General features: G+C 42.2%; 1 protein-coding gene and 1 non-coding gene across 3 annotated transcripts in view; both read left to right on the top strand.

Moving 5' to 3' along the window:
- The window catches only part of LOC136879018 (golgin subfamily A member 6-like protein 2), a 182,762-nt gene that overhangs the window by 107,723 nt on the left and 58,855 nt on the right, over window positions 1–16,184 (top strand). The window lies entirely within an intron of this gene.
- LOC136879437 (U6 spliceosomal RNA) lies at window positions 10,843–10,949 on the top strand. Its single transcript, XR_010860932.1, has one exon. It is a non-coding gene; the product is annotated as a U6 spliceosomal RNA (small nuclear RNA).

Below are 16,184 nucleotides of genomic sequence, written 5' to 3' on the forward strand. Positions count from 1 at the left end.
ATGTATTAACGGGGCGGTGTAATCGTTGTCAACTCAAGTCCTGAGCGGTCCCTTTGATGGTATACCGAAAGTCAATTCAAGAACCGAGGAGTCCTCTCTGCTCTCCTCCTGAACCTTGCGGGCAATGTAAGCGGCTTGTATACATTACGTATTACATCAAAGTGTCCGCTTGGGACTTGAGTCCGAGTAGCGTCTTGGAAAGGTGTGGCAATCCAACTGATGATCCCACTGCTTCACGGGGCAAAACACTGGTAATTTTACGAATGAAAAAGCCTAAGGAACTTCAATAATTTATTTATTAAAAATAGTTTAAATTTCACAAGGTAATCTTACCAATTATATTATATTTAATTAATCACAGAGATTATTTAGCTTAGAAAAAAGTATGACGTAATGGTATAATGTTTTAGACTAAAAATCCTACAAATGATATGTACGGGATTTCCATGTAAATACTAAACGTAGCAACTTGAGGTGTTAAAAACGAGACATTTATACAAACATACATTTTTCTGTAGCTTTATTTTCAGGGCATTTGTGGCATTTAATGTATGTTACAATCATGGAAGAAAATTCCTCCTCCCTTTTAACATAACTTAATTTGGATAAACTGTATTTCGTTCTCAAAAACCAGACTATATCATTTTTTTCGAAAGTTTTAGCTGACTCAATTTTAGGGCCTCTTATCCTAGATTACGTCCAATAGGGCGGTATAGGTGTGCTCGGTTCACACAGGAGGTCGTCGAAAATTTTCACAAACAAGATGTTTATTTCCTGAGGATCACATGGTCTTTAAGTTCACTCAGCCTACACACAAAATGAGTGCCAGATTAATTGTTGAGGGCAAAGACAAAGGCGCGTAGAACTAATCATTCCACCCCTCAAAGGGTCTTCATGCCTGTATGAAGCGCATTTGGGAGTTAATGCGACGGCTGGTTGATGCTTGTATTAATGCTAACGGAAGGCGTTTTGAACATTTCATGTGGTAGCTGGTACGTTCTGTTCCTGTGTGTTTCCCATAATTAATGTACTATGTAGAGTTGTAGAAAATTAGTTCTAACATGGAAATAGAGCGTTTCCGGACCCGTGTCCACGTAACAAATTATCTTCTTCTGCGTGTGAGGAAAGTGTCCTGAAAGTTTGGCCATAACTTATTGTTACACTCTGTATACGGAGGTCGGTATATATGGAAGTGAGGAGCATGCCAGACTCAGCTAGAGGTCCCAGTTCCAAGCCGAGAGTCGCTGGGGAGTCATAACCATTAACCACCGTGCTCCAGACGAAGGTCTTGAGGGATTCCTTTCTGGACACTAAAAAGATGTGATTGTTTTATAATTTAGAAGTTCCTCTCATTTTAGAAAACTTATTTTGCTATCATTCACGTTTTAAAATCTCTATTAGGGACATATTGTCAGTATTGATTACACTTGCTCGGCTCCTTGACATTCTAACATGTCAGTGCTTGAACGTAAATATCGTAAAGATCACATTTCAAAGATGAAAGTGATATTCCCTGCAGGAGGATCGAATGTCATGCACTGGAGCAGCCAGACCAGTATTCTCTCAGGATGAGGCAAAAGATACGGAAACCCAGAATAAGAACGGCAGCGAGTTCTTTCTATTCTACGACCAAGTTATATCCATGTCATTGGTTGCCAGGAGCTGGAGGTACGTAGTTCCTTTACGGAGACTTGCAGTATATAGACAACGCATTTGAGGCTGGAAAACTCACAATTTATGTTTATAATTTTCCCCTAGTTTCCCCCATTTTCACACCAAGCCAAGGCTGCACCTTAATTAAGACCCCGGCCACTTCTTTCCCAGTCTTAACCCTTTCCTCTCCCATCGTCGTCGAAAACTTATCTGAGATAGTGTGACATTAAAACCGCTAATAAAAAAGACTCTTAATCCAAGTAGGAAAGTAGTGAAGTCCTGGCTAGCTGGAAGACTTCAACTGTACGTTATCTTATCAGTATCATGAATGTCCCCTTAAGTTTAGCAATGACAGCATGAAGAGGTTTCCAATTTAAAGAGAACTCTAGGAATTTGAAGTGATATATGGTTACTTCGTTTCGAGGTACCATAAACCTGAGCCAAATATATGTCGTTGCATGATAATAGGCTACTAAACTGTATTTCATTTTGCTAAGAAGAGCTGTTTTCACAAATATTAATCTGAACGTATTAATGTATGAACATAAAGTGGATAGAGTCTCAATGAACTAGTGGCACTGCTGGCTAAGGCCAAGGTCACAGCACTGTCACCGGGGATCACATCAGCTAAAAGCGGTTCTTGGCATTGTGACGGTGACCTAGAAGTTTTGTTACATCTCCAATAATGTCGGCTGTGAGGGGAAGAGCGCTACAAGTCGCATGCCGGTCAATACAGGCCCTGAAATGAGCGTGTCTATTTCCACAGCTGAGCGCAGCACATCAAGCTTGTTCCCAGCTACTCCCACCTCGCACTATCCTCATTTCATTTCTCATGATGGCGGTTAACAACATATCTTTGACACCGTTATTACAAAACAGTACACTTTGGAGGTCAGATCTTGTTAGAAATATGTGCTAAATACAGGGATCAGATGAGTCTAACATTCATTCCAACTGCATCAGCCAGTCTCCTCTCTTTAACCTTTCGCATCCGACTGTCCTTGATCGACTTTTATAATTTTCTCACCCCCATACAGTAGGTTTACGAACCTTAGAGAGTCGTTCACGTTCTTGTCTTTCATGACAACAATTGTTTTTATTTTCCAATACCTTCTTCAATCTTCGAAATATTTCCATTTCTACAATTAATATTAGGATAGGCTGACCATATGAAAAAAAAAAAACAAAAAAAAAAAAAAAAGAAGGAACAAAAGTAGGACACGTGTGATTAAAATTCAAGAGTACCAATTTAGAATATAGCAAATCTGAACAAGTCAACTCGAGTTCTCTTTCGACCCCTACGAGGCCCAGGAAGCTTCTCATTTTCACGCCCTTCATGGCTCTTGTCTTTCTTGGGTCGATACCTGCAAGTTTCGAAGTGTCGGGCCTCTTCCATTTTCCTTCAGAGGATGGTTGCCCAGTTGCAGCAATCACAATCCTTAGCCTCTGCTTCCACCTTTGAACATCGTAATGTCAATTATTAGCCCAGCAACTAAGATATATTTATTTAGCGTATGGCTATAGGACTACATACAAAATTAGAACAGTAAACACATAATGTATGTATGCAGAATAGAGGTGTCGACCAGAGAATGTAAAAAACAGCTGATACACTCGCCTGCTGCTAGAATGAACGAGTCTGGGCTCGTTGTTGCTCAGTAAGTGGGCAAGTTGTGTGTCAACCTAAACTCGAAACTCGATAGCACGCCTGGTAACGCAGAGAGTTATCGCCTTGTTTCTGCTTAACGTCAGGGTGGGGGTGGAATCCCCTGCCTGTCATAGAAAGTGGCTAAAAGGGGATCCAGGTGTTATCATATTGGGAGCGTGGGTTGGCGACCACGGGTCCCTTAGCTGAGTCCTGGGATTGCTTCCACTTACTTGTGCCAGGATCTTCGCCTTCATCTTTCCTATCCGTCCTTCCTTGGCCAATTCTTGTTCTTTCCCCTTTCTTTTGCCGATACATTCATTGCTCGAGTGTCGAACCTCTTCCATTTTCCTTCTGATTAGGTTAATAGCCCGTCTAGAAAGCCAAGAACACTGTACCGGTCGTGCTGACCACACGATACCTCGTAATCTGTAGGCCATGTTGCGCCACGGGGTTTCGGCCGTAAATCGTGCCATATAATTGCACTTCACCTCATTCTCGACCTGGTTTTCCGTGGTTTCCCATTTTCACACCAGGCAAATGCTGAGGCTGTACCTTAATTAAGTCCATGGCCGCTTCCTTCCCACTCCTAGCCCTTTCCTGTCCCATCGTCGCCATAAGACGTACCTGTGTCGGTGCGACGTAAAGCAACTAGCAAGAAAAGCATTCCCAACCCCGTATACACACGCCGTGATGGTCACCTTCCGAGACGAAACCGTACGGGAGAAAGACACACATAATTTAAATTATAATCCAGATTTAATATTAAGAACGTAGGTGTGACTGGTCGGTGAGTCAGTCGAGTGCCGAGATCGAGATAATTCGCTCATACGTCGACCATGGAAGTCAGTCTTTACTTTAGATAAGATAACACGACTTGGGAGAGAACGCTCTGCTCTGGACAGACAGGTATATTCAGAGAGATGAGACGCAAACAAGAAACACAGCTGGTCATGTTCTTCCTTCTTGTGCTCAGCTCGCAGGTTCGAGTCACGGCACATACATAGGTTGACAGTTAAGCAGGGCGACCATATTTTGAAGACAGGGCACCGGGACAACGAAACGTGAAAGTCGAGAATATTTACACATATCTCCCAACATCAATTCTCAAATGAACGAAAAATCTTCTTGAAGTTTGGAATTGAATAAACACTTTCTTTTAAGCGATGTCAACGTCAGTAACACATTATTTTTTGCTAATAATGTGACATTCACGCCGAATGAGTTTGGCTTTATTCAGTGCAATCTTGCCTTCATTGCTTTATTTTTGAACATTCTAGGAACCAGAAATCCCAACATAATGCTTCAGTTGTTTAGAGAATGGATCGGATTCTTTTTTGAAAACCATGACATTTCTGCGTTCCGAGAAAACATTTCTGGATACGGGGACAAACTACAAAAACCGGGACTGACTCTGTAAAATTGGGACGACTGGTCACCCTATATTTAAGAAAGCTCAATGACGGTTCTTGCAAAAATGTAACTGTGAGCTTTAGTCTTCAAGCAAGAAACCGAATAGGGCCTAAAACCACAAAAACATATAAGTAACTCCCAGTTGTGATGTGATGGTGGGAGTGGGGGTGATTATTGTTTTAAGAGGAAGTACAACTAGGCAACAATCCTTTATTAACACTAATCAAAGAGAAAAAAAAATGAATGAGTCCGACACTTCGAAAAACGAAGGTCGGCCAAAGAAAGGCAAGGACCATGAGGGGCGTGAAAATGAAAGACTCTCTAGATCTCAAATGCTCTAATACCATCGGGGTTGGAAAAGAGCAAGAGTTGACCAAGAGAGGTTGGATGGGTTAGATGAAAGTGAGGAGCCTGGCAAGTAAGTGGAAGCAATGCCGGGACTCATCTAAGGGCCCCGAGGTTGCCAACGCATGCTCACAAGTAAAGAGCCCTGGGGCCCCTTTAATGACATCTTACGACAGGACTTGGTGAGTTGGCCGTGCGGTTAGGGACGAGCAGGTGTGAGCTTGCATCGGGAGATAGTGAGTTCGAACCCCACTGTCGGCAGCCTTGAAGATAGTTTTCCGTGATTTCTCATTTTCACACCAGGCAAATGCTGGGGCTGTACCTTAATGCCACGGTCGCTTCCTTCCCATTCCTAGCCCTTTCCTATCCCATCGTAGCCATGTCGGAGCGAGGTAAAACAGATTATAAAAGCAACTACTAATGCGCTCTGTGTAAGTAGGGATGTCTATTAGGATTGGCTTCTAAGGGCTTTCATCTTGAGAACAAATACTTTCTTGGATATGAACCTGCAAATTGGGCCTTAAAACATACGTTCAGGTGTCCTTAAGAGATACCGGAGTGTCTTGAATAGGAGTTCTCTAACATTCCAATAAATGTACAAGACGCTGTCCTAAATATCAATTGAATGCGCAGGGATTCGAAGCCACTGCATTGAACTGCTTATCAACTATACTACTCTCTCGATCATGAATTTTTCCCTATCTGCTTAATGTCACACTAACACATGCAGGTTTTCGGTGATACGTGGCCTTCATTAACGTTTTAAATAGTGAGGAAGTCAATTTGGGATCGATCTCGGGTTGTTTCTTTTTTATTGAACAAAAAAGAAAATGGATTGACTGGATTTCCCGTACAGTTCCTTCATTCCTTTGCACTTGTACGTACTTTTTCATTCCCATACTTTTACTGCTTGCGGAGACACGATGGAGCTGGAATTTTGTCCCACGGGAGTTCTTCCGACACGAGACTGGCGTATTTGAGCACCTTCAAGTACTAGAGTTCAGAAACCCGGTGGTTAGGTATCCCCGTACAACAGTATTTAAAAAGATACGGCGTGTTGGCTTTCAAGAGCAATGTTCAAGAATGCCAGCATTAGATTACGAGGGTCTTGGAGGGAAAGTGATCACGAGTTGTATCTCGACCGGCAGGCACAGTGCGACCGTCAGTTGGCGATGTTTGTCAGCGTGCCTTACATAACCTAGTTCGTGCTACAGTCATTTGGAGACTGAGCAAATATTCAGCCGTAACATTGTTGGCAATGACACTGGCAGCTTCAAGGGCACACTCGAGTGAGGGGCACGATTATTTTTCCGAGACCGTCGTAATGTGAAGCTGCTAGAACTCTACTGTTAGTAAAAGATAGGTTTTGTGAGTACCTATTAGATAACGAAATTTAAAGAAAAATGAAATTAGGCTCCTAACATGAGACACAGGACCAGTGTTGGCAACTCCATATAAAATAAAAGAGCTAAGTGTTTGCTATAAACAAAATATGAATTAAAAAAGAGAAAGGGGGCTCTATTTTGCACCAAAGATTGCAATATGATTAGTTTAATTCTTCTGTGGAAGTTTCACTTCTAAGACTGCAGTATGATAGTTGACATTCTCCCGTAATTTATAAAATCATAGCATTTAGAGTTTTAATTTTATTTTACTATTTATCGACACACACACAGGTATTTTATGGCGACGAAGGATTAGGAAAGGGCTAGGAGTAGGAAGGAAGCGGCAGGTGCAGTCCCAGAGTTTTAAACATCAAAAGACAAAAGAAATACAGTACAGTAACTGATTATTTTTTTTTTTTTTTTTACATTGTATGAAGTATATGGTGGCTTGTGAGCCCATATTGCGAAGATTCGTCTCATTTCATACCAGACCTCGTAGAAACGGGTCAAGGATTGGCTATATTGTTCATACAGGCGGCATTCTTGGATATTCTAAACCATTGTCTAGATTAAGGGCTTCAGAATAACTAATCAGTGTCACGGTCGGACAAGCCACATGATTTTAAAGATGGGAATTCTTCAAAATCTTTCTCCTGTAATTGGTTTTCGAACACTAAGAGTTCCATCCTATAAGCACGCATTCTGTTCCACGTAGCCACCAATACTCATCACAAGAAAGATCAAAATATAAGATAAAATTGGAATTTAAGAGGACAATTGGGGCAAATGTTCATGTATAGGAATTAGGGGATAGAATAATTTTAACAAGGGAAGTCTTCGATAAATGTCCAAGTTCTTTGAAATAATTTAAGGAAAGACTGGGTAAACAGCTCATAGGGATTCTACCACATGGGCGACTGCTGGGTGAAGGTTTCGGTTGAGGCACTCAGCAAAACGAATGTACGTCTTACTCTCATCCTCCAACAATACTCTGCTTGAGAATTGCAATTATATCAAAACAATAATTGACATTTATTCAATAGCATCACCTAAGAACAATTTTATGAGTAAGTGGTGCAAGCACTTATACAAAATACGAGCTCCGTACGATCACTCACTGTCTGAGTGCAGTCAGATTCATTGTGAGAACTATCTAGTTCCAGCTCAGCGTTTGAGGGCGAGAGAGACGTGACGCTGTCCCGTGTCTGCCCAGGGTTGGCCATCATTACTCTGTCACTACTGCTGTGGTTATATAAGAATGGCTAACCTTGTCTTTCTATTATATAATAGACAAACCAGTTCAGTGATTTAAATATTTCTTTGCAAGATGCAAACGTGTTGATTGGTGCTGCGTGGAACAGAATTTGTCCTTATTAGATGGAACTTTCATTGTTAAGAAACAATTACAGGAGAAAGATTTTGAAGATCTTTAAAACCATGTGGCTTGTCCGATTGTAACACTGATAGTTACTGTGAAGTCCTTAAACTAGACCATGGTTTAGAAATATCGGAGAAATGCCGCCTGTATGAACAGTATAGCCAGTTTCTCTACGGGGTCAGATGAATCTTCGCAGCGAGTTTTGCGACCGGATGCCTTTCCTAACGTCAACCTCATCACAGGACTCCATGTGATGAAATGAATGATGTCGTATATGTTAGCAGGAAGAGAGAGAGAGAGTGAAACCCGGTGCCGGCACATAGCCTGCTCGTGTCGAATATGACAAAGGGATCTGCTGAAGGCTTTACGTTTCCATCCGACGGACGAATCACCATTCAGAAGCGTCGTATGCCCTCACTTCCTAGGAACACTGCGGAAAAAGGTTTGAAATTGAATCCACGCTTTTTTGCAGGCAATATAGTGATTAGAAATTATGTACTATCATCTCTCCTACCCTGCCGGTCAACATTGTGATGGAGGATAATTTTTCGACCAACGGGACTCGAACCGGCTAACCACGGTGTGAGACCGCATAACTTGCTGCCTTAACGATCATGGCCACCAGGTGTCGCCTGAATTAAACCTTTTCATGACGTCATTTTCTGTAAATTTGGAGCAGGCTCCAGTCAAATATCAAAGAGAACTGAGAAGGCTTCAATGGAAAACACCTTCTAAGATTCCAGGCGGCCTCTTTGCATTATATAAGAAGTTGGAACAAAACTAGTATCCAGACGAGTAGATGCTATTTGAGGCGAACACTCATGAACCTGAATGTTTCCTGACACCACTAAGTTGTCGAAATCAAATAATAATCTTAATTTTACATCCCACTAACTATTTTTACGATTTCCGGAGTCGCCGAGGTGCCGGAATTTCGTCTCGTAGGACTTCTTTAACGTGCCAGTAAGAATTTGAGCACCTTCAAATAACACCGAACTGAGCCAGGATCGAACCTGCCAAGTTGGGGTCAGAAGGCCAGCTACTCAGCCCGGCATGGTGAAATCAAAGAACTGTCATGTGTCCTCCTAAATGCCCCCGAAAAGAGGGCACTTTTATTTTGTTGTATTATTTTTCTAATGGCTGACTTTTGTGATTCCGGAATTCTTTCCATTATGCAGACCATACACGTCTTTCCCACTCACTCTGGCTCTGAGTGTTTGTGTTCGCCTTAAAACATTTCTCTTTATCTACACACTCCACATTACCAAATACCCTCTGTGTGATATCTCCTACGCAAAAACGACTAAATGTGGACGGAGGGGCTTCATATAGAAAGCATGGGTTAACATTGGTTCCACTGTTCGTCATCATCTTTCCTATCCGACTTCCCTTGGTCAACTCAAGTTCTCTTCTGGCCCCGGCGGTATTAGGTTTTCGAGCCCTACGGAGTCCTTCGTTTTCATGTAGTCAATACCTTCATTCTTCTAAGTGTCAGACCTTTTTCATACTGATTAGTGTTAAAATGGTTGTCTAGTTGTACTTCCCCTTAAAACCGCCATCTCCCTCTCTCTTTCGGGGGCCGGGCTGAGTGGCTCAGACGGTTGAGGCGCTGGCTTTCTGACCCCAACTTGGCAGGTTAGATCCTGGCTCAGTCCGGTGGTATTTGAAGGTGCTCAAATACGTCAGCCTCGTGTCAGTAGATTTACTCCTGCGGGACTAAATTCCGGCACCTCGGCGTCTCCGAAAACCGTAAAAGTAGTTAGTGGGACGTAAAGCAAATAACATTATTATTATTATTATTATTATTATTATTATTATTATTATTATTATTATTATTATTATTATTATTATTATTATTATTATTATTATCTCTTTCGGGGCTCGCTCTCAGCCCTGGATCCCGCTGCGACAAATTCCCAAGCTGAGTCTGACATTGCTTCCACTTACTTGTGCCAGGCTCCTCACTTTCATCTATCCTATTCGACCTCCCTTGGTCAATTCTTGTTATTTTCCCACCCCGATGGTATTAGGTTTTCGTAGCCTAGAAGGTCTTTCATTTCCACGCCTTTCGTAGCTCTTGTCTTCCTTTGGTCGATACTTTCATTTTTCGAAGTGTCAGAGGTCTTCCATTTTCCTTTTAATCAGTGTTAATAGAGGATGGTTGCCCAGTTGTACATTCCCTCAAAACAATAATCACCGGGCGAGTTGGCCGTGCGTGTAGAGGCGCGCGACTGTGAGCTTGCATCCGGGAGATAGTAGGTTCGAATCCCACTATCGGCAGCCCTGAAAATGGTTTTCCGTGGTTTCCCATTTTCACACCAGGCAAATGCTGGGGCTGTACCTTAATTAAGGCCACGGCCGCTTCCTTCCAACTCCTAGGCCTTTCCTATCCCATCGTCGTCATAAGACCTATCTGTGTCGGTGCGACGTAAAGCCCCTAGCAAAAAAAAAAAAACAATAATCACCACCACCAGCACCACCCGGAGCTGCCGTGAGCCAAGCTCGGGGACTGGCAACTTGGAATGATCTGCCTTATCGTAATGACCTTGTCCCGCACTTCCATTATGTATCGGTGGGCTCAAAGACGAGTTCCTCTAAGTTTTCCCCCTCTGGGTGGGGGCGGTAGTATAACACCCACGGTATCCCCTGCCTGACGTAAGAGGCGACTAAAAGGGGCCTCAAGGGCTCTGAACTTAGAAGCGTGGGTTGGCGACCAAGGGGCCCTTAGCTGAGTTCTGGCATTGCATCCACTTGTGCCAGGCTCCTCACTTTCATCTATCCTATCGGACACGACTTGCTCAACTCTTGTTCTTTTCAACCCCGACGGTATTAGGTTGCGAATCCTAGGGAGCCTTTCCTTCTCACGCCCTTCGTGGCCCTCGTCTACCTTTGGCCGATACCTTCATTTTTCTAAGTGTCAGATCCCTTCCATTTTTTCTCTGTGATTAGCGTTAATAGAGGATGGTTGCCTAGTTGTACTCCCTCTTAAAACAGTAATCACTACCACCACCACCACCACCGGTATACTCGCTTCGGCGGTAGATATACTGAAATTGGAACGATGCAGAGAAGATTAACATGGGCCCTGCGCAAGGATGACACACAAAACCTTGAAGCGTTCCGCATTTTTTAGGGGCTGATTGGCCGAGACAGTAAAGGCGTGCTCGGTTCACCCGGAAGGATGTGGGTTCGATTACCCGTCAGGAAGTCGTAAAATTTAAGAAACGAGATTTTCACTTCCCGAGGCGCATATGGCCCTGAGGTTCACTCACCCTACACAAAAAATGAGTGCCAGATTAATTCCTGGGGGCAAAGGCAGCCGGGCGTAGAACTAACCAAGCGCCGGGGTTACGGATAGTGGAAGTCTTTATCTTCTACCCCTCCAGGGGGCTTCATGGCCTGTACGGAGATGACTTTTGCTTTTGCTTTGGCCACCACCTGTAAGTTTTTCCAGTTTGTTTCTTTAATCCGGAGAAGTCCCTTATACAAAGGAGTGACAGATATTGATGGCCGTTGTCTTCACACTCTTTTCTTGAAGACTACCTCATAGTACTCGGGATCTGGATTCAATGATGGCTTTGAACGCAGAACATGTGATAATTACTTTTTAAAACGCATCCACCTTAAGCATGACCACCTTATTGGATGTCCATATAGGCTACGCCTTTACATTGTGACATCGATACTATGAATCCATTGCATCAAGTAAAATAACATTTAAATACATTAATTTAAGAACGCGTTAGATGATGCTTAACTTTTGCATATAAACCCAACCCGTGGTCTAAATTCATATTATTCTTCCTGTCCTCTCCATGCTGTTCACACTTCCGTCCACACACGGTAGCACCAAATGGATATTCGCAAGTACCATATCTCCAAGTACAAGGAATTAATTACTGTGTTTAAGGATTCTGCATTATTCTTAAAATGCGCATATCAACGCAACAGTGTTGTGCGGCATTATGCATGAAACGAAATATTAGCAATATGGTAAGTAAATGTGTTTTTAAACCTTGTGTTTGTCATATCACATCTGAGTCCGGCATTTCTTTCACTTCCTTGTGTCTATCTGACCTCTAAAACTCTTGTTATAACGAGTCTCATTTTCACGTACTTCGTGAACCTTCCCTTTCTTTTCCCGATACCTTCATTTTTCGATATATCGGACCTCTTCCATTTTCCTTCTGATTAGTGTTAATCAGTTGTACTTCCTCTTAAAACAATAATCACCACCACTTCACCATCTTACAAGGCTCAATATGTGATGTTATTATTATTTACAATTTCCTTTGAGTCGCACCGACTCAGATAGATCTCATGGCAACGATGATTCCATCGTACAGCCCCAGCATTTGCCTGGTGTGAAAATGGGAAACCGCAGAAAACCATCTTAAAGGCTGCCGATAGTGGGGTTCGAACCCACTATCTCCCGAATGCAAGCTCATAGCTATACGATCCTAACCGCATTGTCAACTCGCTCCGTTATTATTGTTGTTATTATTATTATTATTATTATTATTATTATTATTATTATTATTATTATTATTATCTGTTTTACAGAATTGATTACATATATTCCTAAGCATATTTGAATATTTCACCATTAGTTATTGCGTATGAATTTTATAAATGTATAAATGAATTGCGTAATAGTTATTCATTATTCTAGAACTGTAAATAAGGCATACAACCTATTTCCAACAGAACTCAAGAGTGGAGAAGTGACGGGGATCCGCGATGCAAAATTGTTTGAGAACCTGTTCTCTTACTAGTCTCAACACAGAACGTTGTGATATTCTCTTGATGAAGTGTGGCTTTTCATTCAGTGGCTCTTCATCTTGTATGTGTATGTTTAGTCATCAGCCCGAAGGCTGGTTGGATCCTCAACAGCAACGCCATCAGCTGTCATAGGTGGCCTAGGCATTACTGAAGAGGAGTGCTAGGGAAATGAGGAGTGAGGTAGTTTCCCCCTGCTTTCCTCACTGAGCCAGAAGTTGCTATTACATATCAGTCTGCCAAGCCCACTGAAATGCATGCACCAACCGACCCTATGAGCAATAGTTTCACACCATTCATAGCAGGGACTGGCTGCATAAGGAAAGGCATTACTAGCATCGCTCATACCTCACCGAGCTCGATAGCTGCAGTCGCTTAAGTGCGGCCAGTATCCAGTATTCGGGAGATAGTAGGTTCGAACCCCACTGTCGGCAACCCTGAAAATGGTTTTCCGTGGTTTCCCATTTTCACACCAGGCAAATGCTGGGGCTGTACCTTAATTAAGGCCACGGCCGCTTCCTTCCCACTCCTAGCCCTTCCCTGTCCCATCGTCGCCATAAGACCTATCTGAGTCGGTGCGACGTAAAGCAACTAGCAAAAAAAAAAAAAAAGCTCATACCTCAGTCACTTTCATATTGTCAAAGCCAAGTATAAGACAGTGATAGATCAATGAAAGTAACAAAATTGCTCTAGCCTATACCAGAAGACACAGTGCACTGTAAACACTAGGTCCCGCCAGCAAAGAAAAATCTGTTGCAAAGACCATGAATTGCTATTTTATAGACGTGGTATTCTTTAAGAGTCAATAAAACATTTAATGCTGTCGTTAACGTGCGATATTCTTAGGGTTCCAACATGCGAGTACGAAGGATTAATTTATCTTTGAGTCTAGCGACACCGACGCCTTGAAGTTGGTGTGGGGGCTTCTCCAATCCGATCGGGCACCACCGGATCGTCAAAGAAGCCTGGCAAACCATAAGCCAACTCTCCTCATAGTACGGAGAGGAAAGAGTGAGTGACCTCCACATATTTGCGCTCGTTCCTTTCCCGGGGGGGCCTAGATCTCCCAGGAAGAAGGCCCACTGTGATCAGTCACCCAGAGGCGGATCCAGAGAGGGGCTAAGGGGAATTAAAATTAAAAGTTTACGAAGTTATTTTTGATAATGGAATTGTACCTAACAGTAGCTCCTATAGCGTATTATGCTCCGGATTTATTTTATAAAATATTCTCGCCGCGTGTTATCGCAAACATAACTTCATTTTCGCAACACTATGAGCGGCTGAAACATGTGAAGTGAGGACACTCTCCCTTCTATACGCTATGCTAACAGTTTTATTGCTGCCTTAAATACATAAGTTTTCACACCAGGCAAATGCCGGGGCTGTAACTTAAGGCCACGGCCGCTTCCTTCCAATTCCTAGGCCTCTCCTATCCCATCGTCGCCATAAGACATATCTTTCTCGGTGCGACGTAAAGCAAATAGCAAAAAAATACATAAGTCACCGAAGTTCGCTAGGGATGAGCATACATCCCCAGAATAGTAACTATTTTTTAAATATTTTTATTGACCTTTAGCTACATTACTATTTGGTCACCACAGGCGTCAATATAAAACAATATACACAGTGCAATACAGAAAACGTAACAACAAATATTACAGTAAAATCAAGGTTTTACGTACAGTTTATTCCACCTTCAAAGAATTAGTGTCCGTGTTAAGTCCAAGTAGTACACAACTATTGGACTGGGCCTAGCACGGCGGACTGACAACAGGCTGCATGTCGGCGACCGTACTTCACAACAAGTTAACGAGGATCTTGCGGATTGCGTTGCATGAACACACACAGTGAATGTGTTTCAAAAGTAGTTTGCTTCACAACTAATACTAGCTGAAAGTTAACTATTTTTATGCAAGGAGTAACAAACGTTAATTTTATAGTGTTCCAATGTCATCACTTTTAAAAAGAAAAAAAAATGAAACAGAAGATAAAACATGTCGAAATTCTGCAGTTAATGTTTCTTCTAGTGACGTTGAGATGATTACTACTAAAAAAGAGAACGGATCTGCAGAAGATGAAATAAGGATAAGTCCTCCTAGTACTTCATTGGAAATAGCTAATATTACCACAATCTCTAAAATGTAGAAACAGTCGCATGAAAACAGGTAGGCGAAATTAAACAGGAGCAATGTTTACTAGTAAAATAACTTTTCAGTTAACGCTAAGCGGTTAGTCAGTGATGAGCAAAAGCTTGCGATAAAATTGATCAAGTTACTCATGTGTAATTTTTGAAAGACTCTTGTATTAAATTATTATTATTATTATTATTATTATTATTATTATTATTATTATTATTATTATTATTATTATTATTATTATTTTAAATCAAAATTTGCACGTGACCAAAACAAGGTAATAACGTAGCTGCTGGTGGTGTCTTTGCATGCTTAGTACATTTTCCATATTTGTATATGACAGATATCCGCTGAACTCTTTCAAGAATTTTCCTTCATAACTAAAATGTTTAACATTGAATACTTCGTGTAATTTTGATAGTCATGTAACAATGAGAGCTCTAAAACTTTAATATTCATGAAAATGTATGGAAATATAACATTTTTATTTGCTGACGGTTCTGTCTTCTCGCTTTGCTAAAAAAAACTCGTTGTTTTTGCTTTGTGATATGTTTACAAAAAATACCCCTCCCTCCTTTTTACGGAATCCTGGATCGCCTCTGTCGTCACCCTCTGCTGAGGAGTCCATGGAGACTGAGGCTCTCATCTGCGGAGATGGCGACGACGACGACTACGATAAATGACATCTTTTGATCTACACAATGGCACTGCAACCTCACCGATTTGCGTCAGGTGATGCGTTCACTATAGTCTTGTCTACAGGCATCTCGTCGGAGACCTGGAGACAATTTGACCACCGATATTCCAGACACCAACGAGCTGTCGATGGCGAGACGTCTGGAAGTATCTGTACCGTGACATTTTTTGAGAAGAAGTGCCGTTACGTACTCAGCTGGAGGCAGTTACAGTTCGCACTCCACTGCTAGTAACAACAACGATGTGTAACGTGTACTTTCCTCTGAATCACGATCTCAGCCTCCTCTCCTCTGGCTGGGTGACGTGAACGCTCGCAGCTCTCTCTGGGGCTTTCAATCTTTTTGGAATAGGAGGAGAGTGATTGAGTGATAGATTAACTAGTAGGATCTTTGTGTGCTCAGCACAGGTGAACGTACTCACTTCAGAAGCACACATCGGACATTCTCTCACCTGGATTTCACATTGTTTAGCCATACGTTAGTTCCCCTACTCGGGGGACTTCAGTGATAGCGATCATTTCTCTTTAGTTCTCACGCTCTTGAGTAAAACACAGACCGAATTACCAAAGCGTTTATTACTTCGTCGAGCATTTAAGTGATTTTCGAAAGGCGCAGTGATTACCGATGGGGTGCTTGGGTCTGTTGACTGTGACGTTTCTTCTACTGCAACTGGAATTCTGACGGCAGCAATACTTTCCTCCTCCTGCATGCCTCGCTGGAAATAAGTCCTGTGATGGAGCGACGAATTGCCGAAGC

This window comes from Anabrus simplex, chromosome 8 (assembly GCF_040414725.1).
Source record: "Anabrus simplex isolate iqAnaSimp1 chromosome 8, ASM4041472v1, whole genome shotgun sequence".
In the NCBI taxonomy this organism is placed as follows: Eukaryota; Metazoa; Arthropoda; class Insecta; order Orthoptera; family Tettigoniidae; genus Anabrus; species Anabrus simplex.